Source organism: Carlito syrichta, unplaced genomic scaffold (assembly GCF_000164805.1).
Source record: "Carlito syrichta isolate Samal-C Ts95f unplaced genomic scaffold, Tarsius_syrichta-2.0.1 Scaffold308591, whole genome shotgun sequence".
NCBI classification, from domain to species: domain Eukaryota; kingdom Metazoa; phylum Chordata; class Mammalia; order Primates; family Tarsiidae; genus Carlito; species Carlito syrichta.
The window spans coordinates 49,992-67,243 of record NW_007252687.1 but is presented as its reverse complement, the minus strand read 5'-3'; the positions used below and the strand labels follow the sequence as shown (position 1 = coordinate 67,243).

Sequence of the window (17,252 nt, the reverse complement as noted above, 5' to 3'; positions counted from 1 at the left end):
ATATCTTATCACATGAATATCCCTAATAAGGCATAATAGAGGCCAAAAAATTAGCCATCTGCAAAAAAAGAACCTTTAACTATTATAGGTGGGAGGGGACCCAAAGAACCCTAGAATTTATTCATTTAAAAAACACATATTTATTCTTATATATTTAAACTTCAGCCACCTTCAAAGTACTCTCCATTTGATGCAAGATGCCTATCAAGACACATTTTCCACTGCTAAAAACAGTTTTTGAACTCGTCAGCTTTGATACCTTTTAGTGCTTCTGTCATTTTTTGTTTCACCTCTTCCACATCTGCAAAACATTTACCATTGAGAAAAAAAGTCTCCTGGGGCAAGATCAGGTACATCAGGAGGGTTAGGCATGGGAGTCATGCCATTTTTGGTCAAAAACTGCTGAAAATTCAGCACAGTGTGGGCAGGTACACGTAAATCACTCATCATCTAATGGGCAAACTCGTTGAATTTTACTGAAGCCAGACACAGCCTCTCACAGCAACGCTAGCTGATACACTGATGCTGATGGGTTCCTAGAACACTCCCCTAGCAGGAGAGGCCTGTATTTCAAGAGGCTCACCCTCCCCAAAATAATTCTGTCTTTTGAGGGGGTTCCCCTCTCATGTATGGTTTCAATTCAAAAAATCATAAATGTAATACTCAATACACTACTATATATATATACATAGGACTTAGGTTCATCAAATTCAAAGAATAAAAATCTGATATCTGAATAAACTTGGGACGGGGAACATTTTCTTAAATAAGATGAGAAACCAAGATTTAATAAAAGAAAATACACATATCTTATCACATGAATATCCCTAATATACAAAGAATGCCTGGATTTTTTTCATTAGCATTTACTTTTAATTGAAGTCAACAGTTTGGAAGAAGAGTAGGACTAGAATAGTGTTTGATATCAACTTCTGAGAAATCACATTTATACAAAAGAAATGAAACAGGCTAGCAGAAGTCCAAAAAAGATACAGCTTACATTATTGTACTTAGATTAAATATGCTATTTAGGGTAGCATAATACACAGGCCAGGAGAAGGAAGAGACAAACAGAGGACAAATCTCCAGGTAGTATTAATTCTGGATTCTGAAATCTCCAGTGGCCTCCAAAATATTTAGTATATTAGAAACATTCAACAAGCTCTTTACAAAACAACTGCACTGTCTTCAACACATTTTAGTTGCACTCGGCCTTTGTTCTAATCACGTGCAAGTTTGATGTACAGCTCTGCTCCACATAATGGGACGTCCATAACACCAAAACCTCTGTGTCCATGGTCATGGACCAGAACGGAAGGAAGTGAACTTCTACTTTATAAATATTTTAGGGAACAGTCCAGTGGCTTTCATTTACCCTTCTGAGCACTCTTGATTTTGGTCATTTGCATCAGAACATGAAAAAAAGTGACAGTGAATACAAGTGGGCACTAAACTAATTCCTAGGATGATACTTGAACATAAAATAAAATTTTAATAAAGTTCCCTGCCACATTCATGAAGGAGGCAATAACTGTATGTATAAGAAAGAGGCTATAAACTTATAGAAAAGATAAACTCTGAATTCAAAACAAATTACAAAATTGATTTTGCCTTTACCCTTGAGTGTCATATAGAAGAATGTAAACCTGTGGACCTAGTTACCAAAGGACACTTATCCTCCCAAGTCCAGTTATGACCTTAAAGTTTGGCCTGACCTAGTTTTCTCCAAGTTTGTCCATAAACTTGAATGTTTTCAAGGAGTCAGAACATTGCACATTGGGTAAACCTTTAATGCAAGCAGCCAAGTTCTTGGTCATAAAGCCAGCCTCAATTGTCTCAATACAGACTTCTTCCAAAGCCTTTGCAAAGAAGCCAAGCTCTTTATTGTTATCAAGCTTTGCTCTGTGGGCTAACCCTCTGGTCCAAGCAAAAATAAAAGCAACGGGATTAGTGGACATCTGTCCTTTCTAGTACATGCAGTAGTGATGGGTTACAGTCCCATGGGCAACCTCTGCTTCTACTGTCCTGCCATCTAGACAAATCAGCACGCAGGTCATCATGCCAAAAGAGCCATAACCTTGAGCCACTGCATGTCACAGTTTTTACAGGCCCAGATGAAGCCTCCCTCTGATTTCAGAGCTTGGGCCACCATGTCATCGATGAGCCTATGCTCATACAGGTCTGTTGGGCTTCAGATTGGGATCTGTACTGCTTGGCATAGATCTCCTGAAAGATGTCTTTAAAACGTCCATCATATTTCTTCAGAATAGTGTTTTTGGTGCTCAGATACAAAGGCCAACCCTTAGGAAGAGCCTTTTGGAAGGAACCATGTGCAAAATCTTCAATGGACTTATCTTGATTATACATCCACATGGCAATACCACCACCCTCTTCAAAGTTATGTACCATGTATGTAACCTTTTGCGTTCCATCACTTGGCATGTAGGATATCTCTACTTTTCCAGGTCCTGGAACAACAAATCAGTTGCTCTGTATTGATCCCCATAAGCATGGCGACCTATAATGACGGGCTTTACCCAGCCACTCACAAGTCGGGGGATATTTTTACAGATAATGGCTTCCCTGAAGACGGTGCCACCCAGAATGTTTCAGATGGTGCCGTTAGGCGATTTCCACATTTGTTTCTGCTAGAACTCCTCAACCCTCTTCTCACTGGGGGTGATAGCTGCACACTTGACACCAACGTTGTACTTCTTTATAGCTTCTGCCACATCCTTGGTGACTTGGTCACCGGTGGCATCACGATTCTCTATGCCTAAGTCATAGCTATGGAGATCCAGTTCCACATAGGGAAAAATGAGTTTTTCCTTAATCAATTCCCAAATGATTCATGTCATTTCATCTCCTTGCATCTCTACTACAGAACCACCACTGATTTTTTTAGACATTTTGACTTCAATAAACCTTCCCAGTAAATCTATTTCTAGCAATCCCAACTCCACTCAGTCTTGCAGAATCAGCTGAAGGCAGCTTATCTTCTGCCGGGGGCATGCCAGCAAGGAGCGGGTGCCATGGCTACTCACACAGATGAACTGGCAGCGCCGGCGGACCATGCCCCGCTCCCCACGTGACACCCAGGACCTTCCCCAGAACGACTGATTTACAAAGAACTGATCCGGAGGCAAAAGATACAAACAGATAGACTACAAAAAAAAAAGAAATTCAAGTGATTTCTATGAAATGATGTTCAATTCTACAGAAAGTCAAGGAAATGCCAGTTGAACCCAGATTTTAGTTATAAGACTGGCAAAAAAATAAAAAGAAAAAGAAAGATAATGCCAATTACTAAAAAGTTACAGAGAAACTGACACTGACACCATTTTTAAAAAATGTATTTTGGGGATACAAGAATCATTAATAGTTCAGAAAATATGTAATCTAATGTCTTTATGTTAAAATTAAAGGCAAAACAACACTTCTATGCACTTATATATGTGGTTAAATTAGTAGAATTAACTAATTTAGAATCATCATCTCATCTCCCCCCATACACACACATAGTTTCATAGAAATGCGAGATGAAATATAGTAAAATTACTTTTAAAAATTGAAAATACACCAGCTGAAAAAGAGAATCCACACCAAAAGTCCAAAGCACTAATACTAAGAGACACAAATGACTTAAAAGAGGTACTTGATATGGAATTTGAAAAATTCTGCCTACTACCTCTGAGAATCTACAAACATAGGGTCATAGATGAAAAAAAATTAACCAAAAGAAATTGGAATTCCACACTAAAGTCATTAACCAAGACCGAAAGGCAAAATGTTAATGTAAAAGCATGTCAGAAAGGGTGGAATTCATAGAGTCTGATAGAGAGAACTGGGAAACTGCTCTCTGAGATTGACTTCATACCCAGATGACTTGGAAAAAAAACAAAATACAAATAAAAATTCACTGAAGATAAGCATATAATATAAAATAGTGAAGAAAGTAATACACAAGAAGATACAAAATCTTTATTTCTTATAACAATATCTTTTTTTTTAATGGGATACAATTCAGGGTCAGGTATACAAATAGTCATTATGTAGGTACCCTTGTTGATGAGGAGGTATACTTCCAACCCGATCTCCGGCAGTTTCCCACTACTGCCAATCCCTTTCTTATAGTATTATGATAATTGTTCAAGGTCTGCTTGTGAATGAGAATATGTGGTACTCAGGTCTTTGTTTCTGTGATAGACCACTCAGTATTATAGACTCTAAGTCCATCCAAGTTGCTGCAAAGTCCATAATTTTGTTCTTCTTTATGGCTGCATACTATCTTTATATCTACAAACAATTATTATTTCAAATAACAACACTGAGGAAAAACATATAAAGTGAAGACTGTCAGAATTATAGGAAAATTTTCAGAAATCCATCATCAAAACAGAAGAGTTTAAATTGCTTTTTAAAAACTGATATATTGAATATTTGTAAATCTAGGATGACTATAGATTTGAAAAGTACACAGTATTACATGGTGTCTATTAGGTATGTTTGGAACTTCACATTCAATTAATTTTCAAGTGCATACAAAAATTTTCAAAAGAAGACTGCTTACCAATATGTAAAGGGAGTCTTGACAAATACCCAAAGATAGCTACTGTATGCACCACATCCTCTTATCACATAACAATTAAACTAGAAGTAATTAATATCAGAGCTATTTTTTAAAATTCATATACTAAAGTCACATTGCTAAATAACATATGAGTTAAAGAGTAAATCACAATGGAAGCTATAAAAAATTATATATCAAAAACAAAATAGCAACAGGAGTACTATTTCCAAAATAGAACTGCATGTGTATATATAGAAACCTAGTATATGTGATAGAAAGAAAACTAAACATCAGTTTTAAAAAATGTTAGATATTTAGTAAAGGCATTCATTGAACTGACTTTCCACATGAGAAAGATCAGTTCTTTACTACAAACTATACTTTGAAAGAAATTCTAGATATTTTGGAGACCTAAATGAAAATAAAACCAACAAAAGCCCTTGAAATCATTAGAAGAAAATACAAAAGTCTTTCTTTATTACCTTGACATAGTAAAGAATTTTGAATACAGGACATTAAACAACCTAACCAATTAAAGAAATAGTTTGATAAATTGATGATGCCAAATCTTTAAGTATTCTGCATGACAACATATTCTATAAAAAAAAAGTTAAAAGACATCTTAAAGACTGAGAGAACAGTTAGCAATATATATAATAGTCAATGGATTTTCACTCAGAATATTAATAAACTACAAATCAATAAGTAAAGTTCAAATCAGTGGAGAAAATATATAAAGCTGCAATTCACAGAAGAAGAAACCATGTGACCAATAAACATATAAGAATGATGTTCCACTTAATTAGCAAGTAGGCAAATAAAACAATAAAGAAATACCATTGGCTGCCAAAATCAAAAAAGCCTGAGCATAACCAAGAAGAAATCTCATACTCTGTATGTAGAAATGTTAAATTGAAAAAAAAAGAAAGAAATGTTAAATTGAATTACCATTTTGAATAGCAAAAATTGAAAAATTCTACCAATTGACTCTGAGAAGCTACAAAGATAGGGTCATCGATCTATCAGAGCTATCTGGGCAGCACTAAGGAAGGGAGTTGGAATCTGTTAAAGGGGATGATTAGCCATAAATATCCATATATCTCCAAAGCCCATGCTCTTTCCTTTACAACACAAATGTAATTCATTTCTGTGTATCGTTCCAATCTCACCTAATACCATGCTGGATACTTAGTAAGGGCATTAGTATAATAGATTTTCCACATGAAAAAAATTAGATCCTTATCACAAACTGTACTTTGAAATGAGATGCAGATACTTTGGAAACCATTCTAACTGTGGATCAATAAACATTGTAGGTGCAAGTGAAAAGCCCATCTGAGAGTACCAGGTAAGCTATTACCTTGGTGCTGCTGTGGGCTCCCTCTTTAGCATTTTTAATTAAGTTCTCAGTGTCTATTCCTAGGCTCTTCATTTCCCAGTTTGAATAATGTATATAAAACAAGATGATTTTGCAAAATGTAAGAGAACAGAACAAAGAGTTGGCAGTGTATTGTACTTTATAACTCCAAAGAGAATTTTCACACATGCCATACACATGTCACATATTCTCACTTCACAAGGCCCCTCATACATTGATTTTTCAGTCCAGAATCTGTCTGAATGATTACAAGCTTTTCTTTTAAAAGCCAATTAATTGATTAGTAAGAATTTGACTCTCTGATATGTGAATAATCAACTTTTCATTACTAATTTAAAAATGAAAAAGAGGCTTTAAAAACATATGACTTAGGGCAACCCCTTCAGGTCCCCTCTCACTGTGGGAGTTTTTCTGTCCTCTTAATAAATTCTGCTTTCTAAAAAAAAAATAGCTAATAATTGAAAACGATTGTTTTTTAAATGTTTTTCTAAAGGCTACTTGGACAGAGAAAAATAAAGCAGTTCAGGAAGACTAGACTGTTGATTTTAGTTTAGGACTTCAGCAGAGATTAAAACACTCTATTAATATATATGGAAGCCAGGTTCGGTGGCTCAGCCTGTAATCCCGTGCCTTTGGGAGGCTGAGGTGAGTGGATTACCTGAGCCCGCGGGTTCGAGACCCGCCTGGGCAGCGAGACCTCATCTCTACAATAAATCAAAAAATCAGCTGGACGTGGTAACGCATGCCTGTAATTCGGCTACTTGGCAGGCTGAGGCGGAAGGATCGCTGGAGCCCAGCAGGTCGAGGTTGCGGTGGCCGGGAGCGGCCACTGCACTCCAGTCAGGGCGACAGAGTGAGACTCCAGCTCAAAAAAACAAACAAAATATATATGGAATATTTGTAAAGTAAATAGATATGAAGTCTAAGTGTTGTTGAGTTTAAGGTGCTCTTATGTACTTCTCTTAAAAAATACAAAAATATATGAAGATAAATCAGTATATACACGGAGTCTAATAATTAAGTTCGTGAACTTGACACCATGCTCTTACATTGGCAGCACTGTACAAACAACTCAGTAAGTTTTCATAATCTTAGTATATCAGTGTCTAACAGCTGTGTTTATGTCAATATGTGGCAGTGTCTTGCTGAGTGACGTTCATTATTGTTGTTGCATGTTTTTGTTTACAATCACGAGAATGTCGGAGCTTGAATTAGAGCAATGAATAAACATTAAATTTCTTTTTAAACTTGGCAAGAGTGGAAGAAAAATCAGAGACATGTTTGTCCAAGTTTATGGGCTGATGCCATGAAGAAAATGGATGGCAGTGTACAAATGGATTAAACGTTATTCTGAGGAGAGAGAAAACATCACAGATTAAGAGATGTCAGGAGGCCTATAATGTGCAGATCTGGCAAAAACTTTGCAAAAATTCATCAGATTGTGTCAAAATCATTGTCTGACTGTGAGATGCATTGTCTGACTGTGAGACCAAATAAGCACTGACAGAGAAACAGAAAAATCTTAACTAAAAATTTTGGCATGAGAAAGATGTGTGCAAAAATGGTCCTGAAGAAGCTCTTGTGTCACAACAATGCACCAGCCTCACAAAGCACTATGAAGGAGTTTTGTGCTAGTAAACAAATAACTGTATTGTAACACCCTCCCTACTCACCTGATATGGTTCCCAATGACTTTTTTCTTTACCTGAAGATAAAGACAATATTGAAAGGAAGATATTTTTATGACATTCAAGGACATCGAGGGTAATACGATGACAGCTTTGATGTTCATTCCAGAAAAAGAGTTCCAAAATTGCTTTGATAGGTGGTCTATACACTGGCATTGATGCATAGCCTCCCAAAGGGAATACTTGGAAGGTGACCACCATGATATTTAGCAATGATATGTAGCATTTTTTCTAGGATTTCACAAACTTAATTGTCAGACCTAGTATACCTCTTACACAGAATTGATTAATGCTAATGTCATTTTGCTAAGGATTGATAATAATATGTAATAATAAATAGAATATAATAGATGAAGTAGAATTCATGTTTGTAGGGTCCTCCATTTCTTCCCTTCCTAACCTGAAGGCAACTTCTCTGCTAAATTACAAGAGACATACTGAATGTATCTCCCATATTTTCTCTAACCATTTAATAACATAGGTACCCATAAATAATATATAGCATGTCACTGTCTTAGTTAACTTTCTGTTGCTATAACAGAATGCCAGACACTGGTTAATTTATCAAAGAAATAGTTGATTTTGACTCATGGCTTTGTAGCCTTAGAAGGCCAAGAGCATGGCACTGGCATCTTCTCAGCTTCCAGTGAAGGCCTTCTTGATGCTTAATGACATTTTGGAAAGCACACTGACAAAAGAGAAAGCAAGGGAAAAGAAAGGAAGACAAACTCATTTTTATGACTATGCCTCTTGCAATAACTAATACCTTTAGTTAACCCCTTTCAAGAGAACTGAGTCACTCCCATGAAACAGGCATTAATTCCTACAAGAAAGTGGAGTCCTCATGACCCAAGCACTTTTTAAAGGTCCCACTACTTCTCAAAACTATTACAATGGGGACCAAATTTCAACATGAGTTTGGAACCATAGTAGTAACTTTCTAAAATCTGATTTGTTGTTGTTGTTGTTGTTTTTCTTTGCTGTGTTTGAAATTCATTCATGTTGTCCTGATGTACTCAACTTTTATACATCATCCCACTGTTTGAATGTATCACCCTCTATCAGTTATTACTGGAAAGCTTCATATCCAATTTTTCACACTATAAACATTTTACACTTTAAAAACTGATGTGACTACCTTTATGAGATTCTTCTTGTAAACAGAGAATAATTTCTCAAAGTTATATATTTTTAAAATTCAGCTGATTCTGGGCTATAAGCATCATCAACTTTACTGGATCGTGCCAAAAAGACTAAATGAATGAGAAAGTAGGCCTTATATGGTATTGTGAGCAGTAAAAATTGGTGCAGTCTTCATGATAATGTGGAAAAATACATCAAAATTGCAAATGCAAACAACATTTGGCTTGGAATTCTATGTCTGAAAATGTATCTTAACAACATACCTGGCCATGTGTATATAGGTATATTTTTAGAATATTATTAAATTTAGAATTTTTAATAGTGAATAACCAGAACAACAAAATTAGACATTCTTTATATAACTTTTTATAAGAAATACCATAAATAACTTTAAAGTGCACAATTTCCATTCCTTTATGTACATATGCACACATACTGAGCTATTGAAGAAAAAAGACTAGATTTCAAGTCTTGTACTCTCACTTAAACAGCTTTTTTTTTTTAATATAGCTCAGGCCTTTAGCTAAGTGTCCAGTGTTTTAATTCACCTTCCCTCTACCTTTTCTTGTTCAGGATGACATCCGTTGTCTGTGGAACTTATTCTCCTGGAAGCTAAAGGATGGTAGGTAGGGAGTTTCCTATATGTGTAGTGACATTGGATGCTATTACTCCCCATAGTGAGGTCTCTACTGAATAACCTGTTGGCAAAATTAAAAGTCTTGTCCCTATCATTTTTATTAAGACCAATGTCTTCTCTGGCTATGGGGATCAGATGTCAATGTTCCCTAGTTCTGAAAAAACCTTCTGTTCTCTATTCTTTTCTCCTTCCATCTCTCTTGTGCTAGTGTGTATAGCTCAGAGACTTTACTCCAAATCAATTTGCTTCTCTTCATGGAAGGCTTCATAGAACTTCACTGTCACTAGATATAGCTATTCTTAGTCATTGTCAGGGGGCTGTGGAATGTATGGATTCCATATCGTCCCTCTAAAAACTGGAAATATGAAATACTACTTAGCTATCAAAAATAATGAAATAATGTCTTTTGCAGCAACTTGGATGGAACTGAGAACACCATCCTAAGTGAACTAACTCAGGAACAGAAAACCAAATGCTGCATTTTCTTACTTTTAATAAGTAAGATCTAAATAAGGATATGCAAAGGCACAGAGAATGGTATAATGGACACTGGAGACTCAGAAGTGGGAAGGGGAAGGGGTGAAGGGATGAAAAATCACCTATTGGTACAATGTGCACAGGTGGGGGTGATGGGTGCACTTAAGCCCAGACCAAAACTATTTGGACCTCCCTAAAGCTATTGAAACAAAAAAAAAATTTTTTAAACTGGAATTATCTCAGAAATTTCAAGTTTGACTTTTCCTCTAACTAGACTGCACCACTGAATTTCTTTTGCTATGGTCATCCCCAGGTTATTGCTAGAGGCATCATTTGAGACAATCTTCTTCCAAACAAGAATTGGGATAAAAACTCTTTGCACTTCCTCTAACACTTTGGTCAAAGTTCAGAAAAAGGGGATTGGAATCTATGTACTTTATTCCCTTCTTCCCCTGTTTTTCTCTCTCTAGTCTTCATTCTATAATCTCTATGCCTAAATAGGTTTTAATTTCTCTTAATTTTCCTTCTGTTCCTACTTCATTTTCTCTCATTCCCTGGCCATCATTGATGGCTGCACTGTGAAAGACACCCTACAATCTGAGTCTCTATAACTATATTCTTGATATAATGAAATTTAGATCATTCTCTCTAAATAATGCTTGGCTCTCAAATTAGGTGTTCTATTGCAAATTCTATTTTGAAAGTCAGAAACTGAAAAGTTTTTCACTAAATGTTGGCTATAACAATTAATTTTACCACCTCTTCCTCACACACACCACCAAGAAGAGCATGAAGAAAGCAGCATATATGAAAAAAGGCAAATGAGAAAAGTATCTTAGCATGTTTCAACATATTACATTCATTTCCTATAAATACACGTAACAGACATTAAGTAGTACTTTTCCTACAGCACTGGCATTGCCTACTAAAATCAAAACTGTAAACAAAGTGGTTCTAAGTACTTCACTTTCCAAAAAGAAAACCAGTGTGTGGTGTCAGACACCCACTCAGAGTCTACTAAGAGGCAATAAGTAAGCTCTATTACTGTAAACATTTCACTCACTCCCCTCCTCAACTCCTCTACCATGTAGTCTACAAAAGAAGAATAACAAAGGCCAAGGGTAAAACATAAATAAATACATACATAAAATGATTGGAGTCGGAAGAGTCATCAGAAGTATAGGCACCATGGGTAAGAAGGAGTATTTATCCCCTAAGTAAAGTTAGTCCATTTCATTTTTCACTTTCTGATCCAGAGGTAGACAATGCTTCCATACAAGTTTCACAAATTTCAAGGCATAGGAATAAAAAGGAGGGGTATTTGAGCAGATCACACACATGTCCCTATATGGTGAAGGAGTGAGAAGAAGACAAGTAAAGCATACTCTCCCCACATGCCCTCTATCTGAAAATTGGCTAGAGATGAAGTAAAGAAAAGTACTTTAAACAGGATACAAGATCATAGTTTTCAACTAGAGGACAGTGGTCTACTTTTCTTTTTCCTTGATATTTGATTATTTGCTTTAACAATTGGAAGTGACTAGAAAGTTTTGAAATCTATATACATTTAACTAAGAGATTTGTCAACATAGTCTAGCTGGTAGATAATAATAGAAGAAAAATAAAAGACTTCACATTCATATGCTACTAAATTTGGACTAGTTAATAAAATGTCTAAATGTGCATAAAACATAGAAGATGTCAAGTAAATATAACATGTTAACAGATATGATCTCTTGCTGGTAAAATTATGGGTGATTATTTTCATTTTCTATAGGCCTTTACAAATCTTTCATAAATTCCACAATAAACTTTAAAAGTCATAATATGTACATCAATTGTGGATTGGTTAAAGAAAATGTACGTATACACTATGAAATATTAACAGCCATGAAAAAGAAAAGGTCATGTCCTTTGCAGCAACATGAATGCAGCTAAAGACCATCATCCTGCACAAATTATCACAGAAATGGAAAACTGGCTACCACATATTCTCCTTAATAAGCAGGAGCTAAATACTACATACACACGGGCACAATGATGGGAGCAACAGACAACTGGGGAATCCCAAAGAGGGGAGGAAAGAGGGGGTTGAGGGTTGAAAACTACCCACTGATACCATGTCCTCCACCTGGGGAACTTAATAGAAGCCCAAGCCTCACCGTCACACAATATACCTGTGTAACAAACGTGCACAGGTACTCCTTGAATCTAAAAAAAAACAATCTTGGTGGGAGTAAGTGAAGGAGAACTGTTATGAATCACAGAGTCTTAGAAGACAGACTATCAACAAACTACACAATAGATGAAACTTATTGGATCCTGATTTAATCATACTAACCATAAAATGCATTTTGGGGATAATTACATAAATTTGATTGTGGTCTATTTATTAGCTATCTGTTAAAGACTTATAATGGAGTATATAGACTTAAAAAATAAATAACTTGGTTGAATCACACACATGATATGAAAAGTATGGTGTAAAAAATACATGCAGTATGATTTATATCATTACTCAAGTACATGTAACATGAAATCAAGTAATCATATATAAAGTGGTCAAAGATAGAAGAAAAGCAAGAGAGTGTTAAATATAAAACTAATATATTTTTAAACTCTGGATGGTGAATAAAAGGAAACATGAAGAGTCTCTCTCTCTCACTCACACACACACACACATATACACACAAAGTCAGAATAAAGCACCATTATTTTTAAATGAACAAATGGACAAAAGTGTTATGAGAGCATGAAGATTTATTTTTAAGGTATATTACTTATGTCTTATTCTTCTGACTATTTCTCAATACAAACAGCAGCAGTAATCACAGTTATCATTGTACATACAGAAATTATTGTCTGAATACCAAAGTAAAATGAAAAATCATAGAGAGGACTAAATAGAGCTCTAAGTTATAGAATACAGAAATAAAAAGGGTGGTAACCCTTTCCCTCCACATTTCTGATTTTTGTGGGATATCCCTAAACTCTATAGTAATCAACCTGAAGGGTAACAAGGCTCAACAGAGCTTCTGCTACTCCTGGGTACAATTACATTTTCCTGTCGTCCCAAGCTTTCTCTCATTACTGCTGCCTTCAAAGATTTCCCTGTCCTGGGCAGGCCTAGTGCCTGTGAATAAATGACCCATGCCATTCACACAGCAGCCAGAAGGCTCTGCTATTCCTTTCAGGAAGAAAGTAATTAGTGCAATGTTTTTGTGGAACTTAATTATTTCCTCATATCAAAGTGCATTTCTGTTTTCATAACCAAAGGGGCTCTCCTTAATATTCTTACTATTAGAGACCAGAAAATATTTAGTGAAGCCAAGCAAAATTTTGGTAATCATAATTCTAAGGGCATCATCTCTTTAATTATTATTATTGGAAGTATAATTCTTTTCTGAGATTCTGTGTCTACAGATGGATTTTTCTTTATTATATACTTTATTTTTTAATTCATCAACTTCTATCACTTTTAGTAAATCTTATCACTACCATGTAAATGAAATAGAATAGAGAGGAAAACTAGATTAATCATCGAATTTTTTTTCTTTTCATCTTAAGCTTAAAAATTCTTTTGGCAAAGTTACAAAAAGCACAAGGCCAAATTATTAAATAATTTACTCCCTCTCCACCCTCATTTCATATCAATGCCTCTTTTAGTCATGCTTATTTTGTAACAACAAATTCTGGAGCAGTAAATAAAATAGCAGATTCCTTGTGTTAACCCTATGGAATATAATTAAATGTTAGAGAGAAAATTCTCATATTGTTTTTTAAAAGTTATAAAAGAGGAAAACACCATTTTATTAGCACTAGCAATTTTATTTATTGAAAGATATTTATTGAATTAACTGCTACTTTCATTTTATTAGAAGAGTTTTATTTTGTACTGAGAAGTCCCTTTCTGAATCAGGAGAAATTAAACAGGATTTCTTTGTGTGTGACCCCAGTGTGAGGAGCAGAAGCCCATGTGCTGTCCCTCCTCTCCCACACCCTGATCACACCCTTGAAGGCCCTGTGACTCCGTTAAAAACAGTGTTGCCCTCAGACATATTTATCCAGGTTGTTCTACCTTGTGCTAAACCAAACTTTAAGCTGCTTCTGGTAATAAGGTTAATTCTTTAGCATTTAGGGAAAAGTACCTCCATGGTCACTTCATCAAAAGTAGGGTCAAAACCCCAGCCCTAGAAGTACAGAAGTGGGAGAAGCCTTTGAACCACCAGCTCCTCCCTGCCTCTCTTGGTCACTGAGAGCACTTGCTTAAATTCTCTTGTCTCTGCTTTAAACAAGCATAAGAAAACCACAGTACTGTTTTTGGAGAATGTCTCTGGTTCCTGCAAAACGTCCCTCCCCTCAAGCCAGGTTTAATTACAAACCTGAAGGGTATTATGGCAGAAGTCTCTGCATTTTCCTGATAAGGTACAATTTTTCATTTCCCTCAGGTTTTATGATCTTCAGGGTGGGAAAGTGCTGACAGTGCACATCAATGACTAGAGGGGCTGACTCCAGAAGTGCTGATTTTTCAAAAGTAAGGAAGACAGAGGAGGCCTAGGAATGGAAATTATAATGAGGAAGAGTGTGTGGCCATAGCAATGGTTTTAGAGATAGGAGAAGAAAGAACATATTTAACATGACCAGTATATCTCTAACTAAGTACAAATTAAGGAGAAAGATAAAAATGTTTTGTCAGCCGGGCTCGGTGGCTCAACCTGTAATCCCGCACCTTTGGGAGGCTGAGGTGAGTGGATTGCCCGAGTCCGCGGGTTCAAGACCCGCCTGGGCAGCGAGACCTCATCTGTACAATAAATCAAAAAATCAGCCGGGCGTGGTAGCACATGCCTGTAATTCCGGCTACTCAGAAGGCTGAGGCGGAAGGATTGCCGGAGCCCAGCAGGTCGAGGCTGCGGTGGCCGGGAGCGGCCACTGCACTCCAGTCTGGGCGACAGAGTGAGACTCCAACTCAAAAAAAAATGTTTTGTCACTCTGAATGAATACATTGCTGGGAAAAGTTTGGTGTTTATATCCACCTCGAAGTTGGAGTAGTTACTAGTCTTGCTGTTGCTGCTGCAACAACTACTATAAACCTTAAAAATAATGCTAGTCACTTCTTTTTATAGAACATCAGTTGACATACCTGGTTCTTTATGCACCATCTCAGCAATCTTCACACATTGCTTTTATATAAGCACTACTGCCATTCCCATCTTCAAGAATCTGAGGCTCAGAAAGATTCAATAACTTCCCAAACCCCAAAAACTAAGTGACAGTGCTAGGATCCAATGCTATAACACTCTGAGTTCAAGTCCACTATGCCTCAGGCTTAATGTCACCAGTATCACCAAACATCATGTCATGCTTTTTCCTTCAGGCTTCTGAAAGGGAAAAGAAAATGTGAACCAACTAGCAAACCTACCCTCTATTCAAAACTTGCCACTACTGAATGAGATTCAGTGTCTTACATATTTGCTATGGGCAAACCCTGGCCCCTAAAATATGCCCTTCAACTCTTATGACAATGGTAATTAAACATTCAGTCAAGACTTGCAAACTCCATTTGACACAAAAGCTTTTTGTCTGACTATGGTTTAATTACAAAAAACTACCAGATTCACTGTGATTTTTAACAGTTTAACCAGTCCTCTGAAGCAATAGGAATCTGACTAAAAAACCTCTCCCTTTTAAGATTTTAATAGTGACATTGAAAATATAACCCCATGTACTGCCCACTCCAAGACATATGAAGCTGCTTCTCTCTTTCTTGTGCTTTCCTCAACAAAAGTGATAAACAAAAGAAGCATAAACAAACAAAAAAATCATCAAATAGCGAGAAAATAAGCCAATTAATGTCCTTACCTTTTAGAGAGCAGGTTATGGTCAGTGGTAGGCATAATAGTCATATAATATATTCTTTAAAGTTAAAAAGTACAGGTTATGTCTATTTTAGAGGTATGTAATTCAAATTAGAAGCAGGTAGCAAATGTTTTGAGCACACATTATGTGCATAAAATTTTGACCAAATGTTGGTCATTTAGTTTTGAACACAGATGAAATAAACATGCAGTTGATTTTTTTTCTCAAACAACTCATTTTCATCAAAATTATTCTAAAAATCCAAATGTAAGTATACCTGTTGAAGTAAGGAAGTATAAATTGCTTCATTCTTAGTAACTTTGAAGCATGAGATAGGCAAAAATTTCTTAAAATGATAGCCATAAAATAAAAAGTGGTAAATCATACTTTACCCAAATTTAAAACTTTGCCTCCCAGAAGCACTGTTAAAAATGATTGTGAAAAAATAGTTGCAAAACATATACCTGGCAGCATGTTGAAAATGGAAAGAACTTTCATGATTTAATAAAAAGACAACCCAATTTGAAAAATGTACAAAATATTTGAACAGACACTTCTCAAAATAATATACAAATGGTCTATAAGCACTAAAGCAGTTCTCAACATCATTCTTCATCAGGGAAATGCAAATAGATATCGCAATAAGTTATGACTACGCACTCATTAAAATTAATAAAATGAAAAGGATTGAAAGACCAGATAAGGATGTGGACCAGCTGAGAATGTGACCCAGCTGGAACATTCATTTATTTCTGGTGGGAATGAAAATGATATGTGTTTTGGAAATGGGAGGCCTAGAGTTTCTTATAAAAGAAAGTATACACATACCCTATTACCTAGCCATTCCACTCCTACATATTTGCCCAAGAGAAACAAAAACATATGCCCACAAAAAAACTTGCACAAGAGTTTTGTGCATTCATAGCAACTTTATCACAATAGTCTGCTGCTGGAAACAGCCCAGGATTCCTCCTATAGGAGAATGGATTAAAAACTGTGTCATATTCATGTCATGAAAAACTATTTGGCAATAAAAAAAATAAAATATTGATAATGAAACGCAAGTCTCAAAAACTGTGAATAAGCCAGGCTCGGTGGCTCAGCCTGTAATCCCGTGCCTTGGGAAGCTGAGGTGAGTGGATTGCCTGAACCTGCGGGTTCGAAACCCGCCTGGGCAACTTGACGAGACCTCATCTCTACAATAAATCAAAACTTAGCCGGGTGTGGTAGCACGTGCCTGTAGTTCCAGCTACTTGGAAGGATCACCGGAGCCCAGCAGGTCGAGGCTGCGGTGGCCGGGAGCGGCCACTGCACTCCAGTCTGGGCGACAGAGTGAGACTCCAACACACACACACACACAAAAAATGTGAATAAAAGAAAACATAAAGAAGAATATATATTTATGTTCCCGTTTTTAGTAAGTTAGAGATCATAAAACGAATCTATAGTGGAAATGAATTGGAATAGTGATAGAGGAGTTTGACTGAAAAAGAGTATGAAAAA

General features: G+C 36.2%; 1 pseudogene; it reads right to left on the bottom strand.

Moving 5' to 3' along the window:
* Window positions 1-1,715: 1,715 nt before the first annotated feature.
* On the bottom strand, window positions 1,716-2,909 carry LOC103267949 (annotated as a pseudogene).
* Window positions 2,910-17,252: the final 14,343 nt, after the last annotated feature.